The sequence below is a fragment of the Glycine soja genome, chromosome 3 (genome assembly GCF_004193775.1).
Source record: "Glycine soja cultivar W05 chromosome 3, ASM419377v2, whole genome shotgun sequence".
Classification (NCBI taxonomy): Eukaryota; Viridiplantae; Streptophyta; class Magnoliopsida; order Fabales; family Fabaceae; genus Glycine; species Glycine soja.
The window spans coordinates 9039758-9053852 of NC_041004.1; the positions used below are offsets into that span (position 1 = coordinate 9039758).

The 14095-nt window shown below is 33.3% G+C and overlaps 1 pseudogene; it reads right to left on the bottom strand.

Annotated features, from left to right (window-relative positions):
- Positions 1-4587: 4587 nt before the first annotated feature.
- LOC114404925 lies at positions 4588-9138 on the bottom strand (annotated as a pseudogene).
- Positions 9139-14095: the final 4957 nt, after the last annotated feature.

A 14095-nucleotide genomic window follows, 5' to 3' on the forward strand; every position in this document is an offset into this window, starting at 1 on the left:
ATACATTTTCTTGTAAGATTTTCCACCGTTTGGTCGAAGAAGCAAACAAAGAATAAATGCGTTGCAAAACTTTAAAAAAAGAAACAGCTCTTGTATATGAATTGTCCATATCACCTAGAACTAAATTCAAATTATGACAACCGCAAGGAGTATAATATGCTCTAGGGTTTATGTCCAGTAATCTCTTTTGTACTCCTTGATTTTACCTTTCATATTAGACTCATTATCATACCCTTGCCCCTTTATATCATTAATATCATGGTCATATTTTTTTAATACCCGAGTAAGTTCCTCCAAAAGACATTTACATGTTGTGTCTTGACTCGTAAAAACTCTAAAAAGTATTCTTCTATTTTGACAGGACAACTGAAAGTATCAACATACCTCAAAATAAGAGTCATTTGCTCCCAATGGCTTACATCCGGAGTACAATGAAGAATGATAGAAAAATATTTTGCATCTTTAACTTTTTTTAGTATAATATTTTTTATTTGAGAAGCCAACAATTCTATAAATTCATTCTGTAGAGTCTTACTCAAGTAATGATTATGAAAGTCACCATTTTTATACGCTTAACATGCTCTTGCATAATTGGATTAAATTCTGCTAACAACTCAATTAAACTCAATGTTTCCATTTCCTTTTTGGTATATTTTTTCGTTTGTCCCACGAAAAGCTACATTTTTTTTAGAAAGATTTTTAATTATAGTTATAATCCCTACCAAAACCTTCTCCCAATGTTCCTTCTCCTTGTTAATTTGTTCTTGGATCTCCTTATCAATTGTAATTTTCTTTCTCAATCTTGTTTCTAATTTGATCCATTTATCCATATTAGTTACATGTTCATAACTTGTTTCGTGACTCTTAAGCTTGGAACCAATATTTTTCCAATCTCTAGTACCTTCATTAACTAATTGATTAGCAATATAAGCACTACTTTCTTAGCAAAACAACTTACAACAAAAACAATACACTTTATCTAAATCCTTTGAATACACTAGCCATCTTTGATCATATTTTTCTCCATTTGACATTACTTTTTGGTAGTAAAATGAAGAAAAATGTCTATTATTTTCATCTTTTGGATACTGCATATCATTATATCTAATTAAATCTCTAAAGTTTTCATCAATATTTTTCCATTGTCCTGGATCATAAATATTTTTAGAAACTTCAATTGATGTACTATTAAGCTCCTTATTTGTTTCTAAACTATCTTCTTTTAAATTTTCATTATCCTCTTGTTCTTGACTAGGATTAGGACTATTCATATTGTTAAGATTTTATATCTCTTGAATGTTTTCATTATCAGTATTTTGTTCTACCATATTAATATTATTTGGAATTTCTAGAGGAAAATTTCCTGCCATATTTGTATGTGTTGAACTAGTTGTAACATCCTTTTTGTTGGATCAAGTGGCCTCAGAATAATTAAGAAGGGGGGGGGGGTTGAATTAATTATTAATGTGTCTTGACTAATTCAAAAATTATCCTTCTTAATGTTACTAGATTCAACTAGGCTTTTACTACTAAGTTAAGAAAGTAAAGAACATAAACAATAACTTAACCAAAAGTAAAAGCGGCAATTAAAAGTACACAGCAGAAATTAAAGAGTGTAGGGAAGAAGAAAACAAACACAAGATTTATACTGGTTCAACCACAACCCGTGTCTATGTCCAGTCCCCAAGCAACCAACGGTTCTTGAGATTTCTTTCAACCTTGTAAAATCCTTTACAAGCCAAAGATCCACAAGGGATGTACCCTCCCTTGTTCTCTTTGAACAACTAAGTGGATGTACCCTCCACTTGAACTGATCCACAAGAGATGTAACCTCTCTTGTTCTCAGTATTACAACCCAAGTAGATGTACCCTCTACTTGTACCACAAAGGATGTACCCTCCAACGTGTTAAGACAAAGAATTCTTAGGCGGTTAGTCCTTTGAATTCTCTGTGAGGGGGATACAAAAGATATCTCAGGCGATTAGTCCTTTGAAATCTTTTGTAAGAAATAGAAGATATCTCAGGCGGTTAGTCCTTTGAAATCTTTTGTCAAGAGGAAGAAGAAAGAAACAAAAGAATTCTCAGGCGATTAGTCCTTTGAATCTTTTGACAAGAGAGAGAATGGATGAAGAAGAAGAATAACACAAGTTTTTGGCCAATGAACTTTTCTTGAATAAAGAAATTTTTGAACAAAAACTCTTAGAAAGATGTTGAGAAATGAATAAGAAAGTTCTGTAAAAATAGTTATTTTAAATTCATGTCATGATCACATATTTATAATCATTTGATGACTCAAGTTAAAGTTTGTGACTCTTGGCAATTTCTTTAAAAACTAGTTTCTTTTAAAAGTTGTGACTCTTTTGAAAACTAGTCACTTTTAAAAGTTGTGACTCTTTTGAAAACTAGTCACTCAAAGGTTGTGACTTTTGAAAAACTCTTCAGAAACAAGTCACTTTAAGAATTGTGACTTTTGGTAATTTATTTTTCGAAATTAGTCACTGGTAATTGATTACCATCACGGTGTAATCGATTACACATTAAAAAATGTGACTCTTCATGTTTAAATTTGAAAATCATAATGTTTAGAAATACTGGTAATCGATTACAAGTATTGTGTAATCGATTACACAAGTTAAAAATGATTTGAAAATGTTTTATCACAAGTTGTGACTCTTGAAATTTGAAATATAAGGTTTTAAAACATTGGTAATCGATTACAGCTTTGTAAATTAGTTTTGAAAACAATGCTGGCTATTGGTAATCGATTACTACCTTCTGGTAATCGATTACCAGAGAGTAAAACTCTTTGGTAAAAGATTTTGTGAAAAATTCATGTGCTACTCAATGTTTTGAAAAACGTTTTTAGTACTTATCTTGATTGAGTTTTCTCTTGATTCTTGAATCTTGATCTTGATTGTTCTTGATTCTTGAAACTTGATTGAATCTTGAAACTTGATTATTCTAGAATCTTGATTCTTGAAGCTTTTTGACTCCTGATTCTTTGGAACTTGCTTAACTCTTGATTCTTTGGCATCATCAAAATAATCTTGGAAGTCATTGCTTCCACACTTTTTATGAATAGTAACAAATTTATGAAGAACACCTTATTGAGATTGAATCAATTTTTTAATTCTTTTTTTTTCAATTTTTCCAAACCAGATGTATACTTTCTATTTAACATATTTTACTGATAGACTAAAATAAAAATAACAAGCAAAATTATTTTAAAATGAAAAGAAGATAATAATGAAACAATAAAACCTAGAAAGTGAAAAATTAAATTCGTGAATGAAAATTTCTTTAAGCTATGACTATGCACCGTCACATCTACGAGTATCCAAAATCCAAACCGTAGTGACAATCACTTTACTTGCACCTACAATGATACAACGATAAACAATAAAAAATGAGATGTAACAATTGTAATTTGTAAATGTTCATTCAATTTAATTTTAATTTCAATTCAATCAATTGCTTTATAAATTAAATGAGTGAAATGATCAAACCTGTTGAGAATTTGAGATGCTAACAACGTTTGTGTGTATCCTCTTCCTGTCACTTGGAGATGGAATATTGGAGTTGGTCACTTGGTGTGGGGTATACCAATTCACAAATTAGAATATAATTATATGAAGAGTTAATAGGCATTTTGGTCCCTAACTTTTGGTCCCTTTTGCAATTTAGTCTCTATCTTTTTGAAATGTAAAAAATAGTCTCTATCTTTACATCCGTTATGCAAATAAGTCCCTACCGTTAAAATCCAATTTTCACTATTAGTCATATGTCTATGTGGCAAGAATTTGTCCATGTAAGCAAACTCATGTGGCAAGTCTTTGGATTGAATTGAAAAATTATGATAAGTTAGGATAAAAACCATTCAAAAATTAAGTAGCTGATGAATGATGAAGTTGTATGTAGTTCTCTCCAAGCTGTATGTAGTTCTCTCCAACAACAACAATTGCCAAAACAAAATAAATAGTAAATGGTATTCCCTATTCATCTCCATCTATAACAACATGTTCATTCTTCTTACCTTCTGGGGTGCTTCAACTCAATTAAATTCCATTTTGGGAATTATGAGACCTCCTAGGTTTAGCTTCTTCATCACACACTGCCTAAACCCCTAATGAGTGGGTTCCATTTGTGTGCAGAGCAAAACCAAAAACATGGCGTGGCGCTACGGATCTCTCTCTCGGTCGGATCTCTCAGCCGCGAGATTCATTCCATGGCCTTCCCTTCCTAAATCCCCACCAGGCTGTTCAGCACCACCATGGCCTTCTCTGCCATGTCAATCCATGGCCTTCACCGCTTTTTCCTTGTTATGCCTAACAAAACACAGCTTATAAAGCGTCGTCAGCACGTCCTTCTCCCCTCTGCTCAAACCGTTCAAAAGAAAAGAAACCAGCGGCGGTATTGCATCGAAAGCCCCGATCGAGCCCTTGTTCTCTTCCACCAATGCAAGGCTTAAGAGTGCACACGCCGCGTTCTGCTTCAAAGTTTCAGTTCCAGTTTTTAGAACATAAATTAGAGACTTAACTGCTCCAGCATTGGTTATCGACATTTTGTTGTCCTCGTGGAGAGAGAGGTTTAACAGTGCGGTGACAGCGTGTTCCTGCGTCCACGAGTCACTGCACCGGAGAAGCAGAATGAGGACGGGGACAGGCCAGACTTCACAATCAGAACGCGATTGTCGGCGCGGTTTTTGGCTAGTAGCCAGAGTTTCGCTGCCGCGAAGTGCTTCACCGCCACCGATGCGACTGGAGGCCGTCGATGCACATTTTCACCGTCGTCTGGAGATCCTCTGGCAAAATGCTCTCAATAATCTCCGTGGAGAAGTTCCAATCTCGTTCCTCAGTACTTTCGCTTTACTTTGGTGGTTGCTTGGAATTTGGAAATGAGAACATCATTGGAAGTGCAATTGAGAGGAGAGAAGCTTTAGAAACCCTAATTTGAAGAAGAAGAAGCAAGTGAAGAAGAAAATATTTGACAAATTTTTAAATTTTGCATCAAAGTCCAGTCTACGTGTCACAATCTGGGACAATTTGCCACCTTGGAAAGTCTATGTGGCACTAAAATTGCCAACAATACACCTCACTAACGATGTTACTTTTAAATTTAACGGCAAATACTATTTTGTAAAACTTATGCAAATATAGGGACTATTTTTTACATTTAAAAAAGATAGGGGCTAATTTGCAAAAGGGGTCAAAAGTCAGGGACCAAAATGCCTATTTATTCTTATATGAAAGTTGAAAAGTCAAATAATTACTTGAATATAGTAGTAGAGAACTGAGAATAGAGAGAATGAGAATGAGAGAGACTAGAGGAAAAGGTTGATCCAAAAATGACTTTTTTTTTGTCAAAATAAAATTAAATTGCATTAATGTTGGAATTGTACAAGTAGCCAATAGGGATTATATGCTTAGCTGTTGAAAAATTTACTGAGTCACTCTTGAGGGACTTTTCATTTGCAAAAACTAAAAAATGGACTATGGGCTTTTAAAAAATAATTTATATTAATAATACTATTATTAAAAAAACTTTGAGGGCCTTATAAATTTGGGGAGGCCATGACCATGGTTATCAAACTCTTGAGTTAACTCGCTAACTCTTACGAGTTTACTAGTCCACTTGTCCTCTGCGAGTTGACTCTTGAGTAAACTCTTTTTTAAGTAGACTTTGGGCAAACTCTATAAACCCTAAGTAAACTCGGTAGGCTGTCGAGCTTACCATCCAGTCAACGAGTTAGTAAGTCAAAAAAAAATTAGACCAAAATTTAAGTCATTTTTTATTATTTTCTATCTGCTTAGCATTCAACATACTTTCATTTAGCGTGTTATTTTCAAATACAAAATTTTTACCTTTAATAACATCAAGCTCTTATTCTCTAATAACATTCCCTCGATAAGAATGATTTACCACTACTATAACCTCTACAAGTTATTATCTAGTAGTAGTGTATTATTACTAGACTTTGTTATTTAAATATCCTGAACTTTATAATTTACTATTTTGCTTTATTAATTATATTATTGAAATATTTAATTAGTATGTTATTTATAAATATTTTGTTATTATTTTTATATGAAGTTACAAGTCTACGAGTTGAGTCAATGAGTCGAGTCTATAAAACTCTCACGAGTCTACGTAAACTCTCGAGTTTGATAACCTTGAACATGACCTTAGTTGCCTTGTTGAATGTCCAGCCCTAGCTAAATAGATAAAGAGAGAGAAAAGGCATACAACAAAATCAATTTTAGAGGATTTGAAATTCCATAAAAGTGAGGAGAAAATGAAAACGCATTATTCTTTGAAAAGAACATGAAATAAAAATTAAATTATCTTCAAGTAGAATTTTTATTATTTGTTATTTAATAGGTCAAGTTTCCATATAATTCCAAATCTCGTGATACATGGAGTGATGGGGTGTGGGTCCTCAATTAAATAGGGGAGAAAAAAACTAACAATCTAATAGGATGGATCCAAAACGCAAATTATTATGTAAACTGTGCATAAATTATTATTATTATTATTATTATTATATTAACTAACTAATAAGTTATGTTTTTTTTAGAGGAACTAGCTAATAAGTTAGGTTAGTTTAGGGAAAACACATTCATTTAATTTTCAAAATAAAAACGTTTATCCAAGATAAATTTCTTAAAATACTTCTAAACGTACAAATAAACCAAGTTAAAAAAACTTAATTATTTGTAAAGCTAAATGAGTAAAATACTAACAAAAAAATTAATAAAGTGAATTATCATGCATGATCCGATTATATTTTATATTTTATGTGTAAAATTTGAAGCTTGTAATATTTTAAATTATTGAGGTTGACCAAGTTTCTTACCCGTAGATACGCCACAACTGAGTAAGGTAAGTCTTTTAATGTAGGGATTGAGGTCACCATCGCCATCAACGCGAATCTTGACAACGCATGCTGAATCCACTACCGTGTACTCTGTGAAAGTTGAAGTGTTCAAGAAATGCAAGATTGGTTTTCCATCAGTTGTAGAAAACCTTGTGGCACCATCACCTTCCTCATAGGATCCACCCCAAATCTCTCACACATGTTGGTCTTCTCGCACTTGCAATATTTGCAATCCCCGCATTCCCCATTGAAAATTGGCACCACCAAATTCCCTTCTTTCATGTCATTTGCACCTTCTCTCACACTTTCCACAATCCTAAAAATTCATAGCACACACAAATAGCCACAAGTGTTCTCACTTTCAATTCAATTTCATGCGATAGAACATATTTGCTTATGAGTTTCTTTTTCATAAATTAAAATCAATTCGTACAGTTAACTTTTATAAAAAATTAAAAATTAAAAAACTCAAAAGCTCTCAATTTATTTTATCTTCTTATTATCCAAAGAGGGTCCATTAATGTTATAATTTGTCATAGTTGATCAATATTTTTGTGTCCTACCCGGAAGCTTCACGGCCGAAAATCCGAGGATAAGCACGTTGAGCCTCATTCTTTAATATCCCCATAAAAGAAGGAAACTAACAAAAATCAATCAACATCAATCAACAATGTATTAGACAACATACTTAAAATCAATTGACATTAAGTGAAGTTGTCTAACAGATATATAAGCTATACTCCAAGGATTGAGGCAGCCGTTGTGGGACTTGGGTATTTTCCAATACACCCCCTTCACGCCCATCACTTATTGGGCTTGGTGCGTGAACAACAAATGGTGGGTGTTCGTCACAGCGGAAGCGAATGCGAGGTCCCAGGAACAGAGTCTGGCTCTGATACCATGTTAGAGTGTATAATGTGAGAGGCCTAATTCAACCCCAAAAGCTAGCTCAAGGGATGAGGGAAAGAATATTTTTTTCTCTCATTTCGTTAAGCATCATTAGCTTATATAAAGGATTACAAGCTTAAAGATAAACTAAGAATAATGATAGAATATCTTATCTTATATTATGATAATATATTCTATCAAATACAAACTGATTTAGTCAAGCTAAGAATACTGATAGAATATCTTATCATATATTTTATCACACCTCCGCAGTCAAAGCGAGAGGTCGACGAATACGAACACTGAGACTGTCTCGAACTGGACCCAGGACCACCGTCACTAATTTTTTTTTCAGAATTCTTGTGATATCCAAACGACTTCCCACGTTGTTGTTGGTTTGAATGAGAGAAATTTGAGTCATAAATGGATTGTGAGGCAGCCAACATTGCCAATCCGGCTTCCTCAAGTGTGAGCATCGATCGAGCCTGATAAAACGAAGGTTGATGATCACTCTGCTAAATTAACGTCCCTACACCTTGATATGAACTTGTGAGACCCGAAACAAGTTGAATAATGAGGTAGCTCTTCGACAGACATTATCCATTTCAAGAGTGATGGAGATATGGTTCCTTATATTGGAAACCGCAAGAGACGAATGGAAAGAACTCTTATTGTCCGTCATAGCGGTGAGAAAAAGAAGAAATAAGAGATGGAGGGAAGGTAAGGTAAGGGAAGTGATTTGAGAGAGATAAGGTATGAGAAGAGATTTGAGAGAGACAACGAGTAAAAAGGCTCATCGAGGTTTGAAAAGTTCAGCCCATGTCACGTATTGGACATTTTCCATCTCAAGAATGATTGGGGCATGATTCTTGATGTTGGAGACAGCAAGAGCAGTGTAAAAGATAGAGTTTGAGTGAGACATGGTGATGGAGAAGAAAAAGAAAAGGGTTGAACCGCGCTAGGGCCTGTGTGCGAAAGCCAAAGGAAGGTGCTAAGGCTCTGATACCATCTTAGAATAAATAATGTGAGAAGCCTAACTCAACCCTAAAAGCTAGCTCGGTGTGGCAGATTATGGTGAATAGGATCTTGATTCAAACCTCCATTTTCTGAGGAGGATGGACAAGAACACGTTCCACCACAAAGGGTCCTCGAGGACCATATGCCACGGTAGCTTCATAATGATGAATATTGATGGCAATATAATAATAATATTGTTTTATGAGGATGCAAAATTTGGCATGCATCATGCGAGAATTGTGGAATATGATTTGAACATATAATATAGAATTTTAGTGTTACGTACCTTTGCAAGTAATGGTCTTTCCCCTGGTATCATTTGAATTCAAGCTCCTAATAGCAACCTCTGGACCTGCCATATCTTTATTGAGTTGTTAAGTGATTTTAAATTTTTTTGGTGTGTTTGTGTGTATTTCTCCCTAGGTGAGAGTTCAACCGTAAACAAAAATGCAATTTTATGATAAAAATGAACAATCATTACTAGAAAAATGTGTTTTTACGATAATGGTTTAGCGTCGGTTGACAAAAAATCGTCTTAGAAAGAAATACAATGGCATTTTGGTAAATAAATACAACCTTTCTACGATGGTTTTGAGAGAACCTTCATAGAAGACTATCATTCTAAATGTTTTTCGTTATTTTTAATATTTGATGTCTCTTCCTCTACTTTTTCGCGCTCTCTATATTCTCACTCTCCCTCTCACACTTCGACTTCCCTCTAGGGTTCCAAAAAGGTCTTGCACTTTGTCTTTGTCGTCGAAGGCTAGTGGTGGTGGTGAGGATCTAGAAGGAAGGCCTCGTGGAAGGATCCAGAAGGCCGCATCATCAAGAGCACAACTAAAGAAAACGCAATTTCTTAGCTCAAGGTCCTCCACGACGGCATCATTTCTGGCTAGGTCACTTTTGAGGACATCGCCTCTCCATATCCAGTTGCAACTCTTTCTCTCTCTCACTGATTGTGCCTCCTTCTGACTCCTCCGTGGCGAACAACAACAACAACAAAGATGACAAACTGAAAATGGTTTGTTTGGTGTGCCATGAATTCAACACCACGACACTCACGAAAGTGAACACGTACATTGACGGATGCCTCACACAAACGATGAGAGAAGATCAAAAATTTTTGGAAGACACATTTAACATTGCTCGGAAAAAGATAAAAGAGGAAAAGTCATAAAAAGCATAAGGATATGCAACAAATAGTCATGGTTGCGCTTGGGGACCAACCAGATCGAAGAACAAGCCTTGGCTGCCCAACAGATTCCAAATCACTGAGGAGCCTTACTCTTCGTCTGTCTCTCTGTCTCTTTGTCTATCTATCTGCCCAACAAATTTTAACAAATATTGTATGCATAATGGTACGGGTTTAAGTTAAAGTTTTTAGTTTTTAGTCTTGTGCAAAATCTTAGAATTTTTGTTGAGGGGGATTTAAGTTAAAGTTAAAGTTAAAGTGGACCTTTACTTTTCACATGTTTACTTTGATTAAGGTGTTTATGCACAATGGTTCAGGTTTCCATGAGGGGTTCCTTAGGTTTGTTATCAGGGGACATACAAAAGATCTTAATATAAGCTTGACTTGGCCGGGAAAAGATCCAACTTTGGGTAAGCATGTCTGTCCTTTCAATTTGGTTCTTATATTTCACTTCTTAATTAGGTTTTTGATGTATTGATTGTTAGGAAGAGATGGGAATAATGAATGTTTTTGTGATGCTATCACAATCCAAACATTTAGGAATAAACATAAAAAATAGTATTTTTGACGATTTTTGTCAAGCCTAGACTTTGTTTCCTGATTGTGGTACACAGGCTGTAATTCGGATGTTTGTTACCATAAGACAGTCTTAGAAAGTGTATATTCTAAGACGATTCTTAACTAAGAATTGTCTTAGAATGATATATTTTTCTAAGACGGTAATTTATGGAACCATCGTCGAAAGTCAAGACTTTTGATGATATTAGCTACAAAGATAGTTTAAAGTACCTTTGTATCTCTTTTACAACCGTCTTTGTTTAGCCTTTTTATAGTAGTGAATAAGGGTAGGGCCAACTATATATTTGGAGTTTTCTGATCACTGAGAGGCTAGCACCTGTGGGTTGTTTTTCCCGTAGCACATGTTTAGGTATAGTTAATAATTAAAAAAAATGTTTTTTGTTTTTATTTTATATTTATTATTTAAGAAATAATGTTTTGAGTTTTGGGGAAATAAATTTTTTAGATTTAATTATTGTATTATTTTAAGTTCTGGTTTGAATTTGGTGTTCCTTGCCAAATCTTGGATCGACTAATTAATGAATTTATATTTTTCCGCAGTTTTAACTTTTAAGGTGGGCTTCCTATGTGATGCACAACTTCATAAAATGGGTAAATTATTGTAATATTAATTATACAAACATACAAATAATAATAATAATATTATATAATAGTTAAATTCGTCTCCGAAAGTATGATTTGGTGACAAATTAATCTTTGAAAGATAAAAAAATAAAATTTAATGTATGAATGTGTAAAAAGTACAATAATTTATCTTACCATTAAATTTGTGAGACCATTTTGTCATTAAGTTGAAATATTCAAGGATTAATTTGATAATAAGTTATAATTTTATATAGGACTAATTTAATATTAAATTGTAAAATTTAGAGACTAATTTATCATTAAATTATCTGTAGGATTCATTTATCATATTTTTTACACAATTAGGGATTAAATTTGAATTTTTCATCTTTCAGTGACCAGTTTGTCAGCGCCTCGTACTTTCAGAGATCAATTTGGTTATTTACCCTTATAAATATAATACAATTTTGTCTTAAAAAAGAAAGCTTGTGTCTATTTGATTTATAAAAGTTTGTATGTACACAAATTAACCTTTAAATTTGTCTATTTCATGATAAGTTAGTTTTTTTGTGTGAGACAAGTTAGTTTTAATCTATCAATTTAGTCTACAAATTTATTAACATACAATTTTTTTCCGACAAGACAACAAATGTCTTCAAATTTAGTTCGAGCTGAGTAATTGTGGCAAAATCTTCTCTTTGGCCACTATTAAATTGAAATAACTCGTGCCAATTAATTCAAACACTCGATGGTACTTCAGGTCAATTACAACTTTAATAACTATTGAAGTTTCTAAGTATGGGTATAACTTCATATTTTGGAAGAAGTATTAATTTGTTTTCAAGTTAATTGATATTGATATTCGAGGATTAAATTGTACGCACACAAGTATTTGTAGACTCGGATGTTGAAGACACACATGTACATCAACATAGATCATAAAAAAATTAGCATAGATCATCAAAAAAACCACATTTGATGCTGAAGGAACCCTAACAAACAAAAAAATAAAAACCCACCTATTAATTAAAGAGGGTTTTCCATTATTCAACAAGTGAAAAATTTACATGCCTCTAGAATGCTACTTCGAGAACATGTCTTTCTGACTTTTCCCCCTAATTGAAGCCTGATCAAACGATAAACCACGATTCTGGAGTGAAGAACAAATGTTGAATAAATAAAAGAGGAAGGACATGCGATGTCAAGGAAAGGTGGGAGTGCAAAAATGATAAACGAGCGGGAAAGAAGCGAAAATGAAAAGGAGAATTTAGTCTTTTGAATATTTGTTCTACGGGACAACAAGTTGTACTCCAATTTATTGAGTTGCAAAAATTGGGCCTTTTGTCCTATCCCATGAAATTTATTTTGTCTTGTGCCGCAACCATTTTTACAAATCAAATGGAGAACAAATTGATTTGTTTTGTCCTATCTCTCAAAATTAAGCAAATCAAACAAAGCCATTTTATATTTACTCAAAATCATATCAACTATAATTTGTACAATACTTTTTTTATAAAATATATTATCTTAATAGCGAGGATTAAACTAAAAAGATATGGTTCCTTGATCTCCTCTTTTTGTTACTACTAATGTGAGCTCCTGCTCCAGTCTCCTTGATCCCAGTCTCTTGTATTTGGCAGAGGGGTAAATGTTTGTAAGAAGGTATGAAGACCTTTCATTTGTGATTTAGCCTAAAATTGCTAAAGGGCTAACCCATTCTTAGTGATTTCTATTAGAATTGCTAATAAAGGGGTTACATTTTTAATAAAGGGGAGCTATATAGTCAATACAAATCAATTAAAACATAAAGTTAATCAATGCATTTAGACCTCCTCTAGTTCAACTTGTAGCTCTTATGATCAGAGTTCCTTTTCCAAGTGGATCATCCCCAAGAAAGATCTATCCAAATTTCATGAATTTCATTCCTAGGTCAGGTTTCGACATTCTCAAGATCCTTATAAGTGATTCATGGCTACTTCCTTATATTTTCAATGATTAAGCTATAATGGTTAAGCTGCAATTTAGTGGTAATTTTTTTAAGAACAATATACTTTTCTAACTCTATTTTTTTTTTTAAATTTTTGTTTTGACAATATTATCTACTACTTGTGGTAGTATCATGGATCTTATGGACATTATTTGGTATTTTTTTTGTTCTGGATACTGTCACATTAAAAATTTTATTAGTACTTAGCAAAGTAATGAAAAAAAAAATTATTAGTATCATGGATACTGTCACATAATTGTCTTGGACCATTTTGTTATTTAGGTATATTTGTTGTGGACAATTTTGTTGTCGCATAAGGACCTATTAGAATAAAATCAAGAAGAACAAACTTCTTCTCAAAATAGTTAACTATGCAAATTTAAAAATCAATAGTAAAAAAAATTCACAAACATTTTACTCCAAAACACTGTGTGCTAACGTTGAACGCCCTCTACACACATGGATTTGTCACGACACCAATGCACTTAGCATTAAGGGAAACGGTGAATACTTGATGGTGGAACTAAATGTTGCAACATTTGCACTTTTCTAGACTTAAATTGATCATTTCCAAGGTATATGGACCAAATTATCACCGAATATAAAATATTGGAACCAAAGTGGCTATTTACCAAAAAAAAAATCTCACATTATCAAATAAAACGAAGCATATAATCTCAGCCTTATTGGATCAAACCTTTTACAACTATTTAATTTCTGGCATTTATTTCATGTACTCCCAATGTTGTATCTTGTATCTCCGGTTGCAATTCAGAAAATCCATTCCGAAATGTGAATTTTACATTCTAGAATGAACTTTTCAAAATATAATGGGAGGTACGTGTTGCAATAGTGGGAGTGCATATACAATAACCTTAATTTCCAAAGTTTGGGCCCAAAACTTAAATCAGGGTTTATTGGGTCGGTAGGTCAATTTTCTTACCCAACTTGAATGATGAGTTGGACCCCCAAAGAAAAAGTATAAATTAAAGAG